The 22,895-nt window shown below is 47.8% G+C and overlaps 6 non-coding genes across 6 annotated transcripts; all 6 read left to right on the plus strand.

The window, feature by feature from the left end:
* The first annotated feature begins 7,082 nt into the window (after window positions 1-7,082).
* TRNAL-CAA (transfer RNA leucine (anticodon CAA)) lies at window positions 7,083-7,194 on the plus strand. The gene is made up of 2 exons: window positions 7,083-7,120; window positions 7,149-7,194. It is a non-coding gene; the product is annotated as a tRNA-Leu (tRNA).
* A 2,643-nt stretch (window positions 7,195-9,837) lies between these two features.
* Window positions 9,838-9,909, plus strand: TRNAP-AGG (transfer RNA proline (anticodon AGG)). Its single transcript has one exon. It is a non-coding gene; the product is annotated as a tRNA-Pro (tRNA).
* A 3,956-nt stretch (window positions 9,910-13,865) lies between these two features.
* On the plus strand, window positions 13,866-13,938 carry TRNAV-CAC (transfer RNA valine (anticodon CAC)). The gene has a single exon. It is a non-coding gene; the product is annotated as a tRNA-Val (tRNA).
* A 307-nt stretch (window positions 13,939-14,245) lies between these two features.
* Window positions 14,246-14,357, plus strand: TRNAL-CAA (transfer RNA leucine (anticodon CAA)). Its single transcript has 2 exons — window positions 14,246-14,283; window positions 14,312-14,357. It is a non-coding gene; the product is annotated as a tRNA-Leu (tRNA).
* A 3,082-nt stretch (window positions 14,358-17,439) lies between these two features.
* Window positions 17,440-17,512, plus strand: TRNAV-CAC (transfer RNA valine (anticodon CAC)). Its single transcript has one exon. It is a non-coding gene; the product is annotated as a tRNA-Val (tRNA).
* Window positions 17,513-20,570: 3,058 nt separating this feature from the next.
* Window positions 20,571-20,642, plus strand: TRNAL-UAG (transfer RNA leucine (anticodon UAG)). Its single transcript has one exon. It is a non-coding gene; the product is annotated as a tRNA-Leu (tRNA).
* The last annotated feature ends 2,253 nt before the right edge of the window (window positions 20,643-22,895 follow it).

Below are 22,895 nucleotides of genomic sequence, written 5' to 3' on the forward strand. Positions count from 1 at the left end.
ACGTCCGCATATTCGGAGGCCGCCATTTTGGGCGATTCAAAACTTTGTGGGGCCGGGATCCTATGGCTCAGGAGTGCCGAACCCATCGACAAAGGAAACCACACTGCTTAAACATCCCCCACAGACGTTTTGTCTCATATCTGGGATTAATTTAAGCCAAGCAATGCTGTCGTCCTGGAAAATTGCTCGCAAAAGGATCCCATAATCGGTGGCCGCCATTTTGGGTGCTTTAACAATTTGTGGGGCCGTGATCCTTCGGCCCAGAAATGACGAACTCGTCGGCAAAGAGCATCACACTGCTTCAGCATCCTCCCCACAAACGCTATGCACGCCTGGTGCACTGTTTGACCATATTTGTGTGATAATATCACCCCAAGCCCCACCGTGACCTCCTATGACACCAAGAAAAACAGAACCAGTAAAGTTGAATCACCCTACACAGGCAGTCCGTGCCCACACCAATTTTACCGCACTCCACTCCTTAGTAGTGAAGGGGTAGCTGCAGTACAAACTGCGTACAGATACCCGCGGCACAAGGGGCGCAGCCAATAACGCAAGGTGAGCCTCTTGGCGACACCCCTCAGATCAAAACTTCATAATACATCAAATATTCCTTTCAAAAACTCAAAAGTTCAGGCACAGACACTGCTCCTATCTAGTCTAAAAGCGCCGAATCCACGCCTCTTCAACAGTGCGGTACCTGGCTGGCACCACTAACTGCGTCCTCCTTAAGCTGTTAGTCAACGCTTCTGGCTGATCCTCCCCAAGTTATTCGTCGGACGTGTGCCCAGATCGGCTGGCTTGCCTCAACATCTGACCAAGCGGCTTTCACTGCAGGGTCTCCAAACCCAATACTAACTCACGGACACTGCTGCAGTCCTCAAATGGTGAAACCAAAGACCACCAGAGCACCTCTCACCAAAATGGATCACACTATAACACCCCCTCCAGAAGCCCACATCACTGCGCAATCAACGTTACAGAAGCTGGAGCTAACTTTACAATCACACACTTCACAATTCGAAAAAATCTTGCAAGCCATTCTAGACACTAAGACCACCTTGGAAGCCAAAATAGGCTCTGTAACAGAAGATCTCAACATCCTTCGCACGGACCAACATGCTTTGGCCGATAGAGTATCCGAACTTGAAAAAGACACGGCGTCCTTACCTGGCTCCATGAAAGACCTGCAAACACAGCTAACGCAGCTGTCAACAGAAGTTGATCTCCTGAAGCGCAGAACGGAAGATGCAGAAGGCAGGTCCCGCCGCAACAACATACGCCTGGTCGGATTCCCCGAACGCACAGAGGGCTTAAGCGCGGAACTGTTCATTGAACAATGGCTCATAGACACAATCTTTAAAAACAATATCCCGAAGTTCTTCTCGGTTGAAAGAGCACATAGGATCCCAGGCAGACCTCCAGCACCCGGCTCACAGCCACGTCCTCTTATAATAAGACTCCTCAACTACCGAGACAGAGACCTTATCCTCCAACTATTTCGGAAATTAGGTCCAGTGTGCTACGAAAATGCTACGATAACAGCCTACCCGGACTTTACAGCAGAAGTGCAAAAAAAACGCAACTCCTTCTATCGTGTTAAAACATGCCTCCGCAAACACGATATCAAATATTCACTGATGTTCCCAGCCAGACTTCGAGTACAGGATGACTCTCGCACTTTCTTTTTTACTACCCCAGAAGATGCCTGGACTTGGCTGCATGCTAAAGGCCTGGCGGACCCGCTGGATGCAAGTACTCAGGATGACACTAGATCTCTCTCTACTCTGAACCGTAAACAACGCAAGAAAAAAAGAGCCGGACCCTCACCTGAGCAGGCAAAATCCGAGCGCTCTCAGCTCCTCCGGGCAACATCTAATTTTGTCAACGCTTCTACCATTGTACTACCTTTGCAAACGGAAATCGAACTGGAACAGGATACAAACTCTGACTCAACCGAGTCCACACGTGGTCCTCTCCTTACTCCACGCACGGCGGATGATATCTGCTGAAAGGTCGGACTTGCTTACTTAACGTCTAAAAGTTTTCACCACAGCTTCTTCAATGCTCTTGCGTGCAGTCTTGCAGCCAACGGGTGCCCCCCCCGACTGGTGCGCTTTGATTTCGAAACCATAGGAAACCCGGGCAGGGTAAGACAGCACTCTTGCACCAACGCTAATTGCCACCCCCCTGCTCCATATGGACAAGTATCTCACACTGGATTTTTCCGGTATCGTTTTCTATATGTTAATGGTTTATTTGTTGTATGTTGTTTTAGTGTGCACCTCTATATTAGGAGTACGGATTTACAGTAGGCGGGTTAAACATAAAAAAAGCGGCAAACACATATGGAACGCTTACTGTAGTAACAAATGTACAGCTGACAGCTTGTTACTTACTGGTCAGCCAATCATAGTGACTTGGTCCCATAACAATGTCAAGATCGGGTTGACAGATAATTATAATTCAGATTATATAATATACAAAAAACAACTATGGCTACTCACAAGCACCAAGGGACCCTGAAATACAAAATACTCACATGGAATGTTAAGGGTATGGCTAATCCTCGAAAACGCCAAAGAATTCATGCTTTTCTTACAAGATATCAAATACACATAGCTCTGCTGCAAGAGACACATTTCACCAAATCCATCCTGGACACTGCGCGTTCAAAATGGAAGGGTCAATTATACGGCACCACTTCTTCGTCCTTTGCTCGCGGAGTAGCCATCTGGATAGCACCTAGTGTCCCGTTTGTACTCTCTCGCACACAATGTGATCCAAATGGTAGATATGTAATACTTGAAGGCGCCTTAGACGGGTCCCCATTAGCTCTGGTCGCACTATACTCCCCAAACGTGAACCAGCGTGACTTCTTGTCCACGCTCACTACTGGCAACCTTAGCGACCCCACACTGGAATGCATATGGGGGGGTGATTTCAATAGTGTCCTGGACACTCAAATGGACCGCTCATTTCCCCCACTTATTGCAGCCCCCGCTAATCGCGCCTCAGAGACTTTGGCGCAGTGGGCATCAAACAATGGACTAAGAGATATATGGAGGGTGCACCACCCCACTCACCGTGAATATTCTTACTTCTCCCCAGTACATAAACTGCATACTAGGATAGATATATTCTTTGTATCCACCACTATTAATCATAAAATGTGCTTATCTGAATATTTGGCACGCACAATATCAGACCACAACCCATTATGCCTGACATTGACATGGGGACACATGCACACTCGGATACCAACATGGCGTCTGCAACCAGAAGCCCTCCTAGATCCTCCTTTTCAACAAGATATCTCCAAAAGTTTAACTGATTACTTCCTATCAAATAAAAACACAACCTCATCTCGTGCCATAGAATGGGACGCTCATAAAGTGGTGATAAGGGGTCATTGCCTTTCGGCTACGGTAGGGGTCAGGAAGGTACTCATTAAGGAATTACAAGACTTAGAAACAAAGCTCCGAAGCGCAGAGAATGCAAACGATAACACCGAACCCGCACTGGCAACACTACACCTGCTTAGGTCTACTCACAAGGAGACAGACAATAGATTGAGTAAACATGATTATAGACACTATATGACCAGACAACACGCTGAAGGTGACAGATCTGGTAGATTATGAGCTTGGCTGACTCGGCAGCCATCACAATCAACACCCATTGGCGCAATACGCGTAAACTCTGACACCATCGTTAATACCCAAGCAGGCATAAACGACGCCTTCTTCACATATTATCGCACTCTCTATACACCCCCTCCACAACCTCCAGAGCAACATCTTATTGACACACTATACCTGGTCCCCCAAAATCAACCTATCCTTGACAACTCCGCCACCCTAGACGGCCCTATCACTATTGAAGAACTGCGGCTTGCACTATCACAAATGGCACGTAATAAAACACCCGGGTCAGATGGCCTACCGATAGAATATTACAATTCCCACTCCGCCCTCTTACTACACCCACTTACAGAAGTACTCAATGAAGCACATCGTAAATTACAACTACCGGACTCAATGTGCGAAGCATTGATAGTGGTTCTTCCAAAAATGGGTCGTGACCCTCTAGATGTCAAATCATACAGGCCGCTCTCTTTGCTAAACACAGACTGCAAATTATTAGGAAAAGCACTCGCAAACAGGCTCCTCCCCTACTTACCGTCTTTAATACACCATGATCAATCAGGCTTCATTCCTGGCAGAAGCACTTTCCTGAACATTAGGAGACTCTTACATATAATACACAGCAATGCAAACTCGGAAGCAGTGGCTCTTTCCCTAGATATAGAAAAAGCATTTGATACACTCAGCTGGAATTATCTTTTACACACACTCAAAGCATTTGGTTTCGGCACTGGTTTTATTAACTGGATCAAAACGCTTTACTCCAGGCCCACTGCCAGTGTCAAAAATGGACGAGTCATCTCTGAAGCATTCCCCATAGGCAGGGGCACTAGACAAGGCTGCCCATTATCCCCATTGCTGTTCGCTATTGCCATGGAGCCACTTGCGATTAAACTACGGAGCTACGCACATATATGGGGCATCCCGGAGTCTAATACCCACCACATCGTATCTTTGTATGCAGATGATGCCTTAATATATCTGCGTGACCATTCGGCCCACATGACGGAGGTATTGCAGTTGCTAGACTCCTTCGCCATCGCCTCTGGACTGCACGTCAACTGGTCCAAATCAAGCATATTCCCCATTTCTCCATCCCCGGTAGCTCACCATACGACACTACTGCAATATAAATTACCCTGGTCGTATATAACCTTTAAATATCTGGGAGTGCAGATCTATCACTCCATTATAGATCTAAAAGAAGGAAACATAGATAGGGTCCTTGCCTCTGTTCGTGGCTCAATATCCTTCTGGAGCTCACTCCCTCTGTCACCAATGGGCCGGGTGGCGATAGCCAAGATGCTCATCCTTCCAAGGTCTTTGTATTACTTTACAGCCCTCCCGCTGTGCTTGCCACGTTCCTTTTTTAATAAGCTACAATCAATGCTAACTGATTTACTCTGGGGTAAGGATAGACGCAGAGTGGCGTTGTTAATAACACAACACCCGCAGGAGATGGGTGGACTGGGAATGCCTAACTTCGAAAGATATTACGCAGCCGCTCAATTATCTTGGCTGTCCACATGGTTACGTGACACCCCGTCGGTTGAAAGCAAGATGTTACAGACACATACAGCACCACAGGGGCTGCTGCTCTCGATACTAACTAACGCTCCTCACACGCTTCCCAGACTAATATTACTAGAGGCAGCCCGATTCTGCTGGCGCAGATATGTCCAAAATAAGACCACATCTCTCCCCTATTCGCCCCTGTTGCCACTGCTTCAATTGCCGGGTACCCAAACCCTGTCACTACACCACGATACACGAGAAATGAATAGGCTCCAAATAGGTGATTTATACTCTAGCTCCGCGATGCATACGTTCGCGGAACTGGTGACTGCAGGCATTATGCAAAATGGGGCCTTTCTAACATTTAATGCTATAAAGCTACTGCTCAACAACATCTGGGGCGTAGGAGACTCGGAACCTCCCGAATCCTCACTGCTCACCATTATCCTAACTATTGGCAGCTCAAAGGGCATTATTACCACACTATATAAAGCATTGCTTGAGGCAATATGCACAACACTGCCACATGCGAAAGCGCGTTGGGACTCTGTCCTTTCTACCCCATTACCACAGAAGACCTGGGTTACTGCCCTTGCAACAATCAAATCAATATCCCGTAACCCTCGCCTACGTTACACCCAATTTAATTATCTTCACCAATCATATCTATCACCAGCTCGCATCCAAAAAATCTACCCCAATACAACACCAACGTGTCCCAGATGCGCTACACCAGCAGCTGACTTCTATCATATGGTTTGGAGTTGCCATCCCATAAACTTGGCCTGGCAACGAGTGACGGAGATCACAGCAGAGATCTCATCTCACACCCTGGTACCCACACCTGACTCCTGTTTACTCGGCATACGTCATCGTGTCAAAAAAGATAAACATACGCACAGGTTTATAGACCTGGCATTTGTGGTGTATAAACGTTTGATAGCAACACATTGGAAAGCCCCACATACCCCCTCCCACGCGACATGGCTACGGGAGTTACATAGCCGATCTCAAGCTGAAGCACAGACGCTGCACTTGCTACAGCACAGAGGTCTCATTCTTTCGGGCCCGGAGATTTGGGACACGTTTGTGGTGGCAATAGAGGCCAGAGATGACATGTACCCCCCGTGAACAGGATACAACATACAAACAACACAGCTTGAGCTGACGCCGTTAATACTTTAGCTACACGGTACCAGTTCTGATTGTCCTTAACTGAACTCATTGCTAATATTCTCCTTCTCTCTCAAATGACACTTCCCAGCTGCACCCATTCACACCCCACGCGCTAACATAGGCATGTAACATACATTTACAACATGTAAAATATTCTTGCCCTTGTATCTGTCAATACCACAGACACTTTTTACACCCTTGAGATGTAATTCACCTCAATTACGGATGCCGTCAGAGTTTGGCCAGACCCCCTTAAGCCGCAATCATTCCCCATAATAGCTCTCACGCTAAATGCCACTGTACCCTCCTTTCACTCTGCCCTTAACTTTCTCGCACTCTTAGGATTGGTTATAAATGTTCTCCCTTTCAGGTATTCTCGTTCCCCTCTTTCTATCCCCCCTTCCCCTCTTCTCTCTTTGACATCTTACGGTGTAGCAATGCTGTGTAAAATTATACAATTGTACAAACGTATTGCAAAATGGCGAACAGCTATTGTATTGTTGTGTGAAGATTGTGTTTAATAAACAGATTAAAAAAAAAAAAAATACTATTGCAGGACGCTAAAAAGTTATCTGCATCCCTCGGTGGTCGTGCATGTGCATTGTTTCTTGTTCTGTTTTTTTTTTTTTTTCTTGGCCATGTTATATTGTGGGGCCTTTAAAGCTGTGACTTTGATAGGAACATTGCAAGCGGCAAAATCAACAAGTGCAGACTGAAGAGTCCGACCTGCACACTGTTTTGGCTGTCAGGATGGCCGAGTGGTCTAAGGCGCCAGACTCAAGAGAGCTTGATCTTCAGTGAAGCTGAGACTTCTGGTCTCTTCATGGAGGCGTGGGTTCAAATCCCACTTCTGACAGGTGTATTTTCTTCCCTTAAATCTTGCTCTGCTTGCAGAGCCAGCTCCTCACACCACTATCTTTGGAAGCTGCTGTGGCATGTGAGGAGAAATCCACCAACCCATCGGCTGGGCCCTCAATCAAAATTCTGTGTATTACTGGAAGGGGCGTCTCAGGCACACCTTCTGTTAGAGCTGCACTTTATGACAGTAACTACCATGCTGGTTTCTACTTAAGCAGTTGATTCTATTGTTTGAAGTGAGGCTCTCCTGCCACCTTTTGGGCAAAGAAGACACTGCCCCTGCAACAACACAGGCAGACAAGCTCAAACTAGGTTTCTTGGTTAGGTGGGCGGAGCATATTGGCAATGGTGCCTCCTCGTGACTTGCAATTTACATGAAGAAGACAGAGAGGCAGCTGGGAGTAGGCAGTACCCATGAACCCCTGAACACTGTCTTGCGACTAGCACACAATTCTGAAATGAGCCGGGGGAAAGGAGGTGATTTCCCCATCAAGGGCCATTCCGGGAAATCAGCCACCCTGCGTCTCCCAGGTGAGTGTTTCAGGCCTATGAGCCACTAATATAAATCTTGTCTGATCGAGCGCTGATCAAGCGCCGATCGAGCGCCGATCGAGCAAGTGTGCTTGAATCCAAGAGGCATGCTCCTCTGGCGCAAGAGCTAGCAGGCCCTTCAGTGCTTCTGGGTGGGAAGTCTAAGGTGCAAGGGTCCATGACTTGCAGCGGGTTACAACTACCAGAAAGGGTCTGCTCTTCACATCAGTGCCCTAGTTCAGCTCACTGGCACAGGGCATTTTGACTACCTCTTGCCTTGCTAGAGACAAACAAAAAATCCTTGACAGAAAACATCAATTGCTATGGCACGCTTAGAGAGAGAGAGCCTCCAAATGGCCCTGCTTTTCTGAAAGACGCTTCAGAAGATGTTTCAAATGACTATGCAGCAGCAGTCTAGTTGGTATAGGGGTATGATTCTCGCTTCGGGTGTGAGAGGACCTCGGTTCAAATCCCAGACAAACCTCTACCTTTATAGGTTCAGTCTGTGTTTTAAACAGGAGTATTTCTGCTTTTCACTCTTGTAAGATGTCATGTTGCAATGCAATACATTCTTTATACTGGCGTCGAGACGGTTCAGCATCATGAAGGTATGCGAGATTTCTTTGCAACTGCTTTTCTGTGCTGGAGCAGCAGTGCTCGTAGGAACATTAAATGCACAGTGCTTCTCCATGGTAATTTCGGGTCCAGTTCTGAAATCACCTCTTGAAATGAAAGTGATTCCAGTTCCTTTCTTCCAAGGGAAGAGATCGTGTTCCGGAAGGCTCAGCTTTGAGCGTCATGAACATTGGCCCTCATCCTTGCATCCCAGTCCAATGCATAGCCACATAAAGCAAGCAGGTGTGTCTGTTTCCATAGTGTGGTGGTTCCAGTACAATGCATAGCCACATGAAGCAAGCCGGCAAGTGTGTCTGTTTGTGTAGTGTAGTGGTTATCATGCGCACCTCACATGCGAAAGGTCCCTGGTTCGAGTGGCTGGGCTTTTTCACAGTATTTGCATTTCCTGCCTCACCTGACAGACAAGCTGAGATAAAAGAGACTGTGTCTATCCCTCACCATCGTGAGGTACTACGCTCCTGGGGCATCTGTCACAGCTCACCAAGAGGAGTTGCGCCAGCTTACAGCAGTCAGTTGCTCACTGTTTGACCTTTGCAATGAAGCCTGAGCCTACAGCATTCAAGCCAGCCAAGGAAGGAAGGTACGAGAGCGAAAATAGCTTTCCTGCCCTCACCAAGAACACACACCTTGAGCAAATAAAGTGCCAGACTTACAAGGCCCTATCGCCACCGGAGCATCACTTTTAGTGACGCCCCGGTGGCACTATGCACTGCGCGGTATTTACAAGATGGCGTTCAGCCACTTTTTGTGGCTTAACACCACCTTGTAAATACGGCCCCTTAGCACGCAGCGCGTTCCCTGGAAGGGGCGTGCAATGGGTGTTGTTGGGAGTGTGCCACAGCAACACCTTAGCATTTTGATGCTGCTCCAGATTTAGGAGTTGGCGTAAATCTGCGTCAGCGCCAAAATCCAACGCCATCCCAGGGGTGTCGTTAGAGTGGCGCACTGAGGAGAAATGTTTTAATTTCTCCTTGTTTTTGCTCTTTCTTTGTGTGATGCATTCTGCAGCACACATAGAAGTAAGAGCAAATCACCATTGAAGATTTTTTTTTTGGGCAGGAAGGTGTCCCTCCCTGCACAAAAACAATTTCCCCCTCAACGCAGTCATCCTTGTACCATGGTGCAAGAACGGCTGCATTGGCGCTCAGCAGCTAATTTAGAGCTGGCGCAGGGGGAAGCACAGGGGTGCGCTGTATTCTACTAAATACGGCGCTTCCCTGCATTTTAAAAATGACGGCGCGTGGGGCTTGCAAATTTGGCACAGCGTCGCGCTTAGTTATTTTCTTGTAAATCTGGGCCAAAATGTCTAAAGGATAGAGGCTTTTTATGTCATGTTCGATGAAGACCATGCAAATGACTCTAGTCGTACTGCAGAAGAGAGCACCATGTGCAGTTTCTTGCTTTGGTATGTAGTCTCCCACTCTTTGTTACCAAACCTCCGAGCAGGGTCGGAGCCGTTGCATTTCTGTGCCCAGGCTCGTTGGTCTAGGGGTATGATTCTCGCTTAGGGTGCGAGAGGTCCTGGGTTCAAATCCCGGACGAGCCCGGTTTAGCGGAAAACAATCAAATCCTGCTCAAAATACACAACCCCTCAACATTTCTCATTCCACTCGAAGCATTGTTGCGCAAAACATATTTTTTGCCTCAGGCGAAAAATGGATTACAATGCCTTGGCTTCCTTCCTGCTTGCTCTCAGTGCGCCCTGTGTGATGAGTTCACAGGCTCTCCTTCCTGGCATTTAGGCATCAGATATTTGTCTGTCTCTGCCCGCAGCTGTGGGATTTTTCAGGACGTCTGAGTGTATGCATGCTGGCTGAAACCGCTGCAATTTTCACACTAACCCCTCGCATTCCGAGCAACTGCTGATAAAGTATAGAGGAAATCGTGCAAACATATGAGGGGAACTGTGCTCCTTTAGTCAAACCAGCAAGCTTGTTTCTGTAGTGTAGTCACGTTTGCCTCACACGCGAAAGGTCCCCGGTTCGAGACCGGGCAGAAACACTTGGAAGCAGCAGCTTTTGTGTTTGCTCCCTAAAACCTCATTCTCTCTCAATGCACACTTAGACAGAAATGACCTTTAAAAACTTGTGACCTGTGTAAAACGTGCTTTACTATTGCAGGACGCTAAAAAGTTATCTGCATCCCTCGGTGGTCGTGCATGTGCATTGTTTCTTGTTCTGTTTTTTTTTTCTTTTTCTTGGCCATGTTATATTGTGGGGCCTTTAAAGCTGTGACTTTGATAGGAACATTGCAAGCGGTAAAATCAACAAGTGCAGACTGAAGAGTCCGACCTGCACACTGTTTCGGCTGTCAGGATGGCCGAGTGGTCTAAGGCGCCAGACTCAAGAGAGCTTGATCTTCAGTGAAGCTGATCCTTCTGGTCTCTTCATTGAGGCGTGGGTTCAAATCCCACTTCTGACAGGTGTATTTTCTTCCCTTAAATCTTGCTCTGCTTGCAGAGCCAGCTCCTCACACCACTATCTTTGGAAGCTGCTGTGGCATGTGAGGAGAAATCCACCAACCCATCGGCTGGGCCCTCAATCAAAATTCTGTGTATTACTGGAAGGGGCGTCTCAGGCACACCTTCTGTTAGAGCTGCACTTTATGGCAGTAACTACCATGCTGGTTTCTACTTAAGCAGTTGATTCTATCGTTTGAAGTGAGGCTCTCCTGCCACCTTTTGGGCAAAGAAGACACTGCCCCTGCAACAACACAGGCAGACAAGCTCAAACTAGGTTTCTTGGTTAGGTGGGCGGAGCATATTGGCAATGGTGCCTCCTCGTGACTTGCAATTTACATGAAGAAGACAGAGAGGCAGCTGGGAGTAGGCAGTACCCATGAACCCCTGAACACTGTCTTGCGACTAGCACACAATTCTGAAATGAGGCGGGGGAAAGGAGGTGATTTCCCCATCAAGGGCCATTCCGGGAAATCAGCCACCCTGCGTCTCCCAGGTGAGTGTTTCAGGCCTATGAGCCACTAATATAAATCTCGCCTGATCGAGCGCTGATTGAGCAAGTGTGCTTGAATCCAAGAGGCATGCTCCTCTGGCGCAAGAGCTAGCAGGCCCTTCAGTGCTTCTGGTTGGGAAGTCTAAGGTTCAAGGGTCCATGACTTGCAGCGGGTTACAACTACCAGAAAGGGTCTGCTTTTCACATCAGTGCCCTAGTTCAGCTCACTGGCACAGGGCATTTTGACTACCTCTTGCCTTGCTAGAGATAAACAAAAAATCCTTGACAGAAAACATCAATTGCTATGGCACGCTTAGAGAGAGAGAGCCTCCAAATGGCCCTGCTTTTCTGAAAGACGCTTCAGAAGATGTTTCAAATGACTATGCAGCGGCAGTCTAGTTGGTATAGGGGTATGATTCTCGCTTCGGGTGTGAGAGGACCTTGGTTCAAATCCCATACAAACCCCTACCTTTATAGGTTCAGTCTGTGTTTTAAACAGGAGTATTTCTGCTTTTCACTCTTGTAAGATGTCATGTTGCAATGCAATACATGCTTTATACTGGCGTTGAGACGGTTCAGCATCATGAAGGTATGCGAGATTTCTTTGCAACTGCTTTTCTGTGCTGGAGCAGCAGTGCTCGTAGGAACATTAAATGCACAGTGCTTCTCCATGGTAATTTCGGGTCCAGTTCTGAAATCACCTCTTGGAATGAAAGTGATCCCAGTTCCTTTCTTCCAAGGGAAGAGATCGTGTTCCGGAAGGCTCAGCTTTGAGTGTCATGAACATTGGCCCTCATCCTTGCATCCCAGTCCAATGCATAGCCACATAAAGCAAGCAGGTGTGTCTGTTTCCATAGTGTGGTGGTTCCAGTACAATGCATAGCCACATGAAGCAAGCTGGCAAGTGTGTCTGTTTGTGTAGTGTAGTGGTTATCATGCGCACCTCACATGCGAAAGGTCCCTGGTTCGAGTGGCTGGGCTTTTTCACAGTATTTGCATTTCCTGCCTCACCTGACAGGCAAGCTGAGATAAAAGAGACTGTGTCTATCCCTCACCATCGTGAGGTACTACGCTCCTGGGGCATCTGTCACAGCTCACCAAGAGGAGTTGCGCCAGCTTACGGCAGTCAGTTGCTCACTGTTTGACCTTTGCAATGAAGCCTGAGCCTACAGCATTCAAGCCAGCCAAGGAAGGAAGGTACGAGAGCGAAAATAGCTTTCCTGCCCTCACCAAGAACACACACCTTGAGCAAATAAAATGCCAGACTTACAAGGCCCTGTCGCCACCGGAGCATCACTTTTAGTGACGCCCCGGTGGCACTATGCACTGTGCGGTATTTACAAGATGGCGTTCAGCCACTTTTTGTGGCTTAACACCACCTTGTAAATACGGCCCCTTAGCACGCAGCGCGTTCCCTGGAAGGGGCGTGCAATGGGTGTTGTTGGGAGTGTGCCACAGCAACACCATAGCATTTTGATGCTGCTCCAGATTTAGGAGTTGGCGTAAATCTGCGTCAGCGCCAAAATCCAACGCCATCCCAGGGGTGTCGTTAGAGTGGCGCACTGAGGAGAAATGTTTTCATTTCTCCTTGTTTTTGCTCTTTCTATGTGTGATGCATTCTGCAGCACACATAGAAGTAAGAGCAAATCACCATTGAAGATTTTTTTTTTGGGCAGGAAGGTGTCCCTTCCTGCACAAAAACAATTTCCCCCTCAACGCAGTCATCCTTGTACCATGGTGCAAGAACGGCTGCATTGGCGCTCAGCAGCTAATTTAGAGCTGGCGCAGGGGGAAGCACAGGGGTGCGCTGTATTCTACTAAATACGGCGCTTCCCTGCATTTTGAAAATGACGGCGCGTGGGGCTTGCAAATTTGGCACAGCGTCGCGCTTAGTCATTTTCTTGTAAATCTGGGCCAAAATGTCTAAAGGATAGAGGCTTTTTATGTCATGTTCGATCAAGACCATGCAAATGACTCTAGTCGTACTGCAGAAGAGAGCACCATGTGCAGTTTCTTGCTTTGGGATGTAGTCTCCCACTCTCTGTCACCAAATCTCCGAGTAGGGTCGGAGCCGTTGCATTTCTGTGCCCAAGCTTGTTGGTCTAGGGGTATGATTCTCGCTTAGGGTGCGAGAGGTCCCGGGTTCAAATCCCGGACGAGCCCATTTTAGCGGAAAACAATCAAATCCAGCTCAAAATACACAACCCCTCAACATTTCTCATTCCACTCGAAGCATTGTTGCGCAAAACATATTTTTTGCCTCAGGCGAAAAATGGATTACAATGCCTTGGCTTCCTTCCTGCTTGCTCTCAGTGCGCCCTGTGTGATGATTTCACAGGCTCTCCTTCCTGGCATTTAGGCATCAGATATTTGTCTGTCTCTGCCCGCAGCTGTGGGATTTTTCAGGACGTCTGAGTGTATGCATGCTGGCTGACACCGCTGCAATTTTCACACTTACCCCTCGCATTCCGAGCAACTGCTGATAAAGTATAGAGGAAATCGTGCAAACATATGAGGGGAACTGTGCTCCTTCAGTCAAACCAGCAAGCTTGTTTCTGTAGTGTAGTGGTTATCACGTTCGCCTCACACGCGAAAGGTCCCCGGTTCGAGACCGGGCAGAAACACTTGGAAGCAGCAGCTTTTGTGTTTGCTCCCTAAAACCTCAGTCGCTCTCAATGCACACTTAGACAGAAATGACCTTTAAAAACTTGTGACCTGTGTAAAACGTGCTTTACTATTGCAGGACGCTAAAAAGTTATCTGCATCCCTCGGTGGTCATGCATGTGCATTGTTTCTTGTTCTGTTTTTTTTTTTTTTTCTTGGCCATGTTATATTGTGGGGCCTTTAAAGCTGTGACTTTGATAGGAACATTGCAAGCGGCAAAATCAACAAGTGCAGACTGAAGAGTCCGACCTGCACACTGTTTTGGCTGTCAGGATGGCCGAGTGGTCTAAGGCGCCAGACTCAAGAGAGCTTGATCTTCAGTGAAGCTGATCCTTCTGGTCTCTTCATGGAGGCGTGGGTTCAAATCCCACTTCTGACAGGTGTATTTTCTTCCCTTAAATCTTGCTCTGCTTGCAGAGCCAGCTCCTCACACCACTATCTTTGGAAGCTGCTGTGGCATGTGATGAGAAATCCACTAACCCATCGGCTGGGCCCTCAATCAAAATTCTGTGTATTACTGGAAGGGGCGTCTCAGGCACACCTTCTGTTAGAGCTGCACTTTATGACAGTAACTACCATGCTGGTTTCTACTTAAGCAGTTGATTCTATCGTTTGAAGTGAGGCTCTCCTGCCACCTTTTGGGCAAAGAAGACACTGCCCCTGCAACAACACAGGCAGACAAGCTCAAACTAGGTTTCTTGGTCAGGTGGGCGGAGCATATTGGCAATGGTGCCTCCTCGTGACTTGCAATTTACATGAAGAAGACAGAGAGGCAGCTGGGAGTAGGCAGTACCCATGAACCCCTGAACACTGTCTTGCGACTAGCACACAATTCTGAAATGAGGCGTTGGAAAGGAGGTGATTTCCCCATCAAGGGCCATTCCGGGAAATCAGCCACCCTGCGTCTCCCAGGTGAGTGTTTCAGGCCTATGAGCCACTAATATAAATCTCGCCTGATCGAGCGCTGATCGAGCAAGTGTGCTTGAATCCAAGAGGCATGCTTCTCTGGCGCAAGAGCTAGCAGCCCCTTCAGTGCTTCTGGTTGGGAAGTCTAAGGTGCAAGGGTCCATGACTTGCAGCGGGTTACAACTACCAGAAAGGGTCTGCTTTTCACATCAGTGCCCTAGTTCAGCTCACTGGCACAGGGCATTTTGACTACCTCTTGCCTTGCTAGAGACAAACAAAAAATCCTTGACAGAAAACATCAATTGCTATGGCATGCTTAGAGAGAGAGAGCCTCCAAATGGCCCTGCTTTTCAGAAAGACGCTTCAGAAGATGTTTCAAATGATTATGCAGCGGCAGTCTAGTTGGTATAGGGGTATGATTCTCGCTTCGGGTGTGAGAGGACCTCGGTTCAAATCCCAGACAAACCCCTACCTTTATAGGTTCAGTCTGTGTTTTAAACAGGAGTATTTCTGCTTTTCACTCTTGTAAGATGTCATGTTGCAATGCAATACATGCTTTATACTGGCGTCGAGACGGTTCAGCATGATGAAGGTATGCGAGATTTCTTTGCAACTGCTTTTCTGTGCTGGAGCAGCAGTGCTCGTAGGAACATTAAATGCACAGTGCTTCTCCATGGTAATTTCGGGTCCAGTTCTGAAATCACCTCTTGGAATTAAAGTGATCCCAGTTCCTTTCTTCCAAGGGAAGAGATCGTGTTCCGGAAGGCTCAGCTTTGAGCGTCATGAACATTGGCCCTCATCCTTGCATCCCAGTCCAATGCATAGCCACATAAAGCAAGCAGGTGTGTCTGTTTCCATAGTGTGGTGGTTCCAGTACAATGCATAGCCACATGAAGCAAGCCGGCAAGTGTGTCTGTTTGTGTAGTGTAGTGGTTATCATGCAGACCTCACATGCGAAAGGTCCCTGGTTTGAGTCGCTGGGCTTTTTCACAGTATTTGCATTTCCTGCCTCACCTGACAGGCAAGCTGAGATAAAAGAGACTGCGTCTATCCCTCACCATCGTGAGGTACTACGCTCCTGGGGCATCTGTCACAGCTCACCAAGAGGAGTTGCGCCAGCTTACGACAGTCAGTTGCTCACTGTTTGACCTTTGCAATGAAGCCTGAGCCTACAGCATTCAAGCCAGCCAAGGAAGGAAGGTACGAGAGCGAAAATAGCTTTCCTGCCCTCACCAAGAACACACACCTTGAGCAAATAAAGTGCCAGACTTACAAGGTCCTACCGCCACCGGAGCATCACTTTTAGTGACGCCCCGGTGGCACTATGCACTGCGCGGTATTTACAAGATGGCGTTCAGCCACTTTTTGTGGCTTAACACCACCTTGTAAATACGGCCCCTTAGCACGCAGCGCGTTCCCTGGAAGGGGCGTGCAATGGGTGTTGTTGGGAGTGTGCCACAGCAACACCATAGCATTTTGATGCTGCTCCAGATTTAGGAGTTGGCGTAAATCTGCGTCAGCGCCAAAATCCAACGCCATCCCAGGGGTGTCGTTAGAGTGGCGCACTGAGGAGAAATGTTTTCATTTCTCCTTTTTTTTGCTCTTTCTATGTGTGATGCATTCTGCAGCACACATAGAAGTAAGAGCAAATCACCATTGAAGATTTTTTTTGTTGGGCAGGAAGGTGTCCCTTCCTGCACAAAAACAATTTCCCCCTCAACGCAGTCATCCTTGTACCATGGTGCAAGAACGGCTGCATTGGTGCTCAGCAGCTAATTTAGAGCTGGCGCAGGGGGAAGCACAGGGGTGCGCTGTATTCTACTAAATACGGCGCTTCCCTGCATTTTGAAAATGACGGCGCGTGGGGCTTGCAAATTTGGCACAGCGTCGCGCTTAGTCATTTTCTTGTAAATCTGGGCCAAAATGTCTATAGGATAGAGGCTTTTTATGTCATGTTCGATGAAGACCATGCAAATGACTCTAGTCGTACTGCAGAAGAGAGCACCATGTGCAGTTTCTTGCTTTGGGATGTTGTCTCCCACTCTCTGTCACCAAACCTCCGAGCAGGGTCGGAGCCGTTGCATTTCTGTGCCCAGGCTCGTTGGTCTAGGGGTATGATTCTCGCTTAGGGTGCGAGAGGTCCCGGGTTCAAATCCCGGACAATCCCATTTTAGCGGAAAACAATCAAATCCTGCTCAAAATACACAACCCCTCAACATTTCTCATTCCACTCGAAGCATTGTTGCGCAAAACATATTTTTTGCCTCAGGCGAATAATGGATTACAATGCCTTGGCTTCCTTCCTGCTTGCTCTCAGTGCGCCCTGTGTGATGATTTCACAGGCTCTCCTTCCTGGCATTTAGGCATCAGATATTTGTCTGTCTCTGCCCGCAGCTGTGGGATTTTTCAGGACGTCTGAGTGTATGCATGCTGGCTGACACCGCTGCAATTTTCACACTTACCACTCGCATTCCGAGCAACTGCTGATAAAGTATAGAGGAAATCGTGCAAACATATGAGGGGAACTGTGCTCCTTCAGTCAAACCAGCAAGCTTGTTTCTGTAGTGTAGTGGTTATCACGTTCGCCTCACACGCGAAAGGTCCCCGGTTCGAGACCGGGCAGAAACACTTGGAAGCAGCAGCTTTTGTGTTTGCTCCCTAAAACCTCAGTCTCTCTCAATGCACACTTAGACAGAAATTACCTTTAAAAACTTGTGACCTGTGTAAAACGTGCTTTACTATTGCAGGACGCTAAAAAGTTATCTGCATCCCTCGGTGGTCGTGCATGTGCATTGTTTCTTGTTCTGTTTTTTTTTTTTTTTCTTGGCCATGTTATATTGTGGGGCCTTTAAAGCTGTGACTTTGATAGGAACATTGCAAGCGGTAAAATCAACAAGTGCAGACTGAAGAGTCCGACCTGCACACTGTTTTGGCTGTTAGGATGGCTGAGTGGTCTAAGGCGCCAGACTCAAGAGAGCTTGATCTTCAGTGAAGCTGAGCCTTCTGGTCTCTTCATGGAGGCGTGGGTTCAAATCCCACTTCTTACAGGTGTATTTTCTTCCCTTAAATCTTGCTCTGCTTGCAGAGCCAGCTCCTCACACCACTATATTTGGAAGCTGCTGTGGCATGTGAGGAGAAATCCACCAACCCATGGGCTGGGCCCTCAATCAAAATTCTGTGTATTACTGGAAGGGGCGTCTCAGGCACACCTTCTGTTAGAGCTGCACTTTATGACAGTAACTACCATGCTGGTTTCTACTTAAGCAGTTGAATCTATCGTTTGAAGTGAGTCTCTCCTGCCACCTTTTGGGCAAAGAAGACACTGCTGCTGCAACAACACAGGCAGACAAGCTCAAACTGGGTTTCTTGGTTAGGTGGGCGGAGCATATTGTCAATGGTGCCTCCTCGTGACTTGCAATTTACATGAAGAAGACAGAGAGGCAGCTGGGAGTAGGCAGTACCCATGAACCCCTGAACACTGTCTTGCGACTTGCACACAATTCTGAAATGAGGCGGGGGAAAGGAGGTGATTTCCCCATCAAGGGCCATTCCGGGAAATCAGCCACCCCGCGTCTCCCAGGTGAGTGTTTCATGCCTATGAGCCACTACTATAAATCTCGCCTGATCGAGCGCTGAGCAAGCAAGTGTGCTTGAATCCAAGAGGCATGCTTCTCTGGCTCAAGAGCTAGAAGGCCCTTCAGTGCTTCTGGTCTGGAAGTCTAAGGTGCAAGGGTCCAGGACTTGCAGAGGGTTACAACTACCAGAAAGGGTCTGCTTTTCACATCAGTGCCCTAGTTCAGCTCACTGGCACAGGGCATCTTGACTACCTCTTTCCTTGCTAGAGACAAACAAAAAATCCTTGACAGAAAACATCAATTGCTATGGCACGCTTAGAGAGAGAGCCTCCGAATGGCCCTGCTTTTCTGAAAGAAGCTTCAGAAGATGTTTCAAATGCCTCCGCAGCAGCAGTCTAGTTGGTATAGGGGTATGATTCTCGCTTCGGGTGTGAGAGGACCTTGGTTCAAATCCCAGACAAACCCTTACCTTTATAGGTTCAGTCTGTGTTTTAAACAGGAGTATTTCTGCTTTTTACTCTTGTAAGTTGTCATGTTGCAATGCAATACATGCTTTATACCTGCGTTGAGACGGTTCAGCATCATGAAGGTATGCGACATTTCTTTGCAACTGCTTTTCTGTGCTGGAGCAGCAGTGCTCATAGGAACATTAAATGCACAGTGCTTCTCCATGGTAATTTCCGGTCCAGTTCTGAAATCACCTCTTGGAATGAAAGTGATGCCAGTTCCTTTCTTCCAAGGCAAGAGATCGTGTTCCGGAAGGCTCAGCTTTGAGCGTCATGAAAATTGGCCCTCAGTCCTTGCATCCCAGTCCAATGCAGAGCCACATAAAGCAAGCAGGTGTGTCTGTTTCCATAGTGTGGTGGTTCCAGTACAATGCATAGCCACATGAAGCAAGCCGGCAAGTGTGTCTGTTTGTGTAGTGTAGTGGTTATCATGCGCACCTCACATGCGAAAGGTCCCTGGTTCGAAGCCAAGCAAAAACAGCAAGTCGCTGGGCTTTTTCCCAGTATTTGCATTTCCTGACTCAGCTGACAGGCAAGCTGAGATAAAAGAGACTGTGTCTATCCCTCACCATTGTGAGGTACTACGCTCCTGGGGCATCTGTCACAGCTCACCAAGAGGAGTTGCGCCAGCTTACGTCAGTCAGTTGCTCACTGTTTGACCTTTGCATTGAAGCCTGAGCCTACCGCATTCAAGCCAGCCAAGGAAGGAAGGTATGAGAGCGAAAATAGCTTTCCTGCCCTCACCAAGAACACACACCTTGAGCAAATAAGGTGCCAGACTTACAAGGCCCAATCGCCAACGGAGCATCACTTTTAGTGACGCCCCGGTGGCACTATGCACTGCGCGGTATTTACAAGATGGCGTTCAGCCACTTTTTGTGGCTTAACACCACCTTGTAAATACGGCACCTTAGCACGCAGCGCTTTCCCTGGATGGGGCGTGCAATGGGTGTTGCTGTGAGTGTGCCACAGCAACACCATAGCATTTTGATGCTGCTCCAGATTTAGGAGTTGTCGTAAATCTGCGTCAGCGCCAAAATCCAACGCCATCCCAGGGGTATCGTTAGAGTGGCGCACTGAGGAGAAATGTTTTAATTTCTCCTTGTTTTGTCTCTTTCTATGTGTGCTGCATTCTGCAGCACACATAGAAGTAAGAGCAAAAAACCATTGAAGATTTTTCTTTTGGCCAGGAAGGTGTCCCTTCCTGCACAAAAACAATTTCCCCCTCAACGCAGTCATCCTTGTACCATGGTGCAAGAACGGCTGCGTTGGCGCTCAGCAGCTAATTTAGAGCTGGCGCAGGGGGAAGCACAGGGGTCCGCTGTATTCTACTAAATACGGCGCTTCCCTGCATTTTTAAAATGACGGAGCGTGGGGCTTGCAAATTTGGCACAGCGTCGCGTTCATTCATTTTCTTGTAAATCTGGGACAAAATGTCTAAAGGATAGAGGCATTTTATGTCCTGTTCGATGACGACCATGCAAATGACTCTAGTCATACTGCAGAAGAGAGCACCATGTGGCGTTTCTTGCTTTGGGATGTAGTCTCCCACTCTCTGCCACCAACCCTCGGAGCAGGGTGGGAGCCGTAACACTTCTGTGCCCAGGCTCGTTGGTCTAGGGGTATGATTCTCGCTTTAGGTGCGAGAGGTCCCGGGTTCAAATCCCGGACGAGTCCATTTTAGCGGAAAACAATCAAATCCTGCTCAAAATACACAACCCCTCAACATTTCTCATTCCACTCGAAGCATTGTTGCGCAAAACATATTTTTTGCCTCAGGCGAAAAATGGATTACAATGCCTTGGCTTCCTTCCTGCTTGCTCTCAGTGCGCCCTGTGTGATGATTTCACAGGCTTGCGTTCCTGGCATTTAGGCATCAGATATTTGTCTGTCTCTGCCCGCAGCTGTGACTTTTCAGGACGTCTGAGTGTATGCATGCTGGCTGACACCGCTGCAATTTTCACACTTACCCCTCGCATTCTGAGCAACTGCTGATCAAGTATAGAGGAAATCGGGCAAACATATGAGGGGAACTGTGCTCCTTCAGTCAAGCCAGCAAGCTTGTTTCTGTAGTGTAGTGGTTATCACATTTGCCTCACATGCAAAAGGTCCCCTGTTCGACACTGGGCAGCAGTAGCTTTTGTGTTTGCTCACTAAAACCTCAGTCTCTCTCAATGCACACTTAGACACAAATGACCTTTAAAAACTTGTGACCTGTGTAAAATGTGCTTTACTATTGCAGGACGATAAAAAGTTATCTGCATCCCTCGGTGGTCGTGCATGTGCCTTGTTTCTTGTTCTGTTTTTTTTTTTTTCTTGGCCATGTTACATTGTGGGGCCTTTAAAGCTGTGACTTTGATAGGAACATTGCAAGCGGCAGCATCAACAAGTGCAGACTGAAGAGTCAGACCTGCATAATGTTTTGGCTGTCAGGATGGCCGAGTGGTCTAAGGTGCCAGACTCAAGAGAGCTTGATCTTCAGTGAAGCTGAGCCTTCTGGTCTCTTCATGGAGGCGTGGGTTCAAATCCCACTCCTAACAGGTGTGTTTTCTTCCCTTAAATCTTGCTCTGCTTGCACAGCCAGCTCCTCACACCACTATCTTTGGAAGCTGCTGTGGCATGTGAGGAGAAATCCACCAACCCATCGGCTGGGCCCTCAATCAAAATTCTGTGTATTACTGGAAGGGGCATCTCAGGCACACCTTCTGTTAGAGCTGCACTTTATGACAGTAACTACCATGCTGGTGTCTACTTAAGCAGTTGATTCTATCGTTTGAAGTGAGTCTCTCCTGCCACCTTTTGGGCAAAGAAGACACTGCCCCTGCAACAACACAGGCAGACAAGCTCAAACTGGGTTTCTTGGTTAGGTGGGCGGAGCATATTGGCAATGGTGCCTCCTCGTGACTTGCAATTTACATGAAGAAGACAGAGAGGCAGCTGGGAGTAGGCAGTACCCATGAACCCCTGAACACTGTCTTGCGACTTGCACACAATTCTGAAATGAGGTGGGGGAAAGGAGGTGATTTCCCCATCAAGGGCCATTCCGGGAAATCAGCCACCCCACGTCTCACAGGTGAGTGTTTCAGGCCTATGAGCCACTACTATAAATCTCGCCTGATCAAGCCTGATCGAGCGCTGAGCGAGCAAGTGTGTTTGAATCCAAGAGGCGTGCTTCTCTGGCTCAAGAGATAGCAGGCCCTTCAGTGCTTCTGGTCTGGAAGTCTAAGGTGCAAGGGTCCAGGACTTGCAGAGGGTTACAACTACCAGAAAGGGTCTGCTTTTCACATCAGTGCCCTAGTTCAGCTCACTGGCACAGGGCATCTTCACTACCTCTTGCCTTGCTAGAGACAAACAAAAAATCCTTGACAGAAAACATCAATTGCTATGGCACGCTTAGAGAGAGAGCCTCCAAATGGCCCTGCTTTTCTGAAAGACGCTTCAGAAGATGTTTCAAATGCCTCTGCAGCAGCAGTCTAGTTGGTATAGGGGTATGATTCTCGCTTCGGGTGTGAGAGGACCTTGGTTCAAATCCCAGACAAACCCTTACCTTTATAGGTTCAGTCTGTGTTTTAAACAGGAGTATTTCTGCTTTTCACTCTTGTAAGATGTCATGTTGCAATGCAATACATGCTTTATACCTGCGTTGAGACGGTTCAGCATCATGAAGGTATGCGAGATTTCTTTGCAACTGCTTTTCTGTGCTGGAGCAGCAGTGCTCATAGGAACATTAAATACACAGTGCTTCTCCATGGTAATTTCGGGTCCAGTTCTGAAATCACCTCTTGGAATGAAAGTGATGCCAGTTCCTTTCTTCAAAGGCAAGAGATCGTGTTCCGGAAGGCTCAGCTTTGAGCTTCATGAACATTGGCCCTCAGTCCTTGCATCCCAGTTCAATGCAGAGCCACATAAAGCAATCAGGTGTGTCTGTTT

The sequence above is a fragment of the Pleurodeles waltl genome, unplaced genomic scaffold, assembly GCF_031143425.1.
Source record: "Pleurodeles waltl isolate 20211129_DDA unplaced genomic scaffold, aPleWal1.hap1.20221129 scaffold_91, whole genome shotgun sequence".
In the NCBI taxonomy this organism is placed as follows: Eukaryota; Metazoa; Chordata; class Amphibia; order Caudata; family Salamandridae; genus Pleurodeles; species Pleurodeles waltl.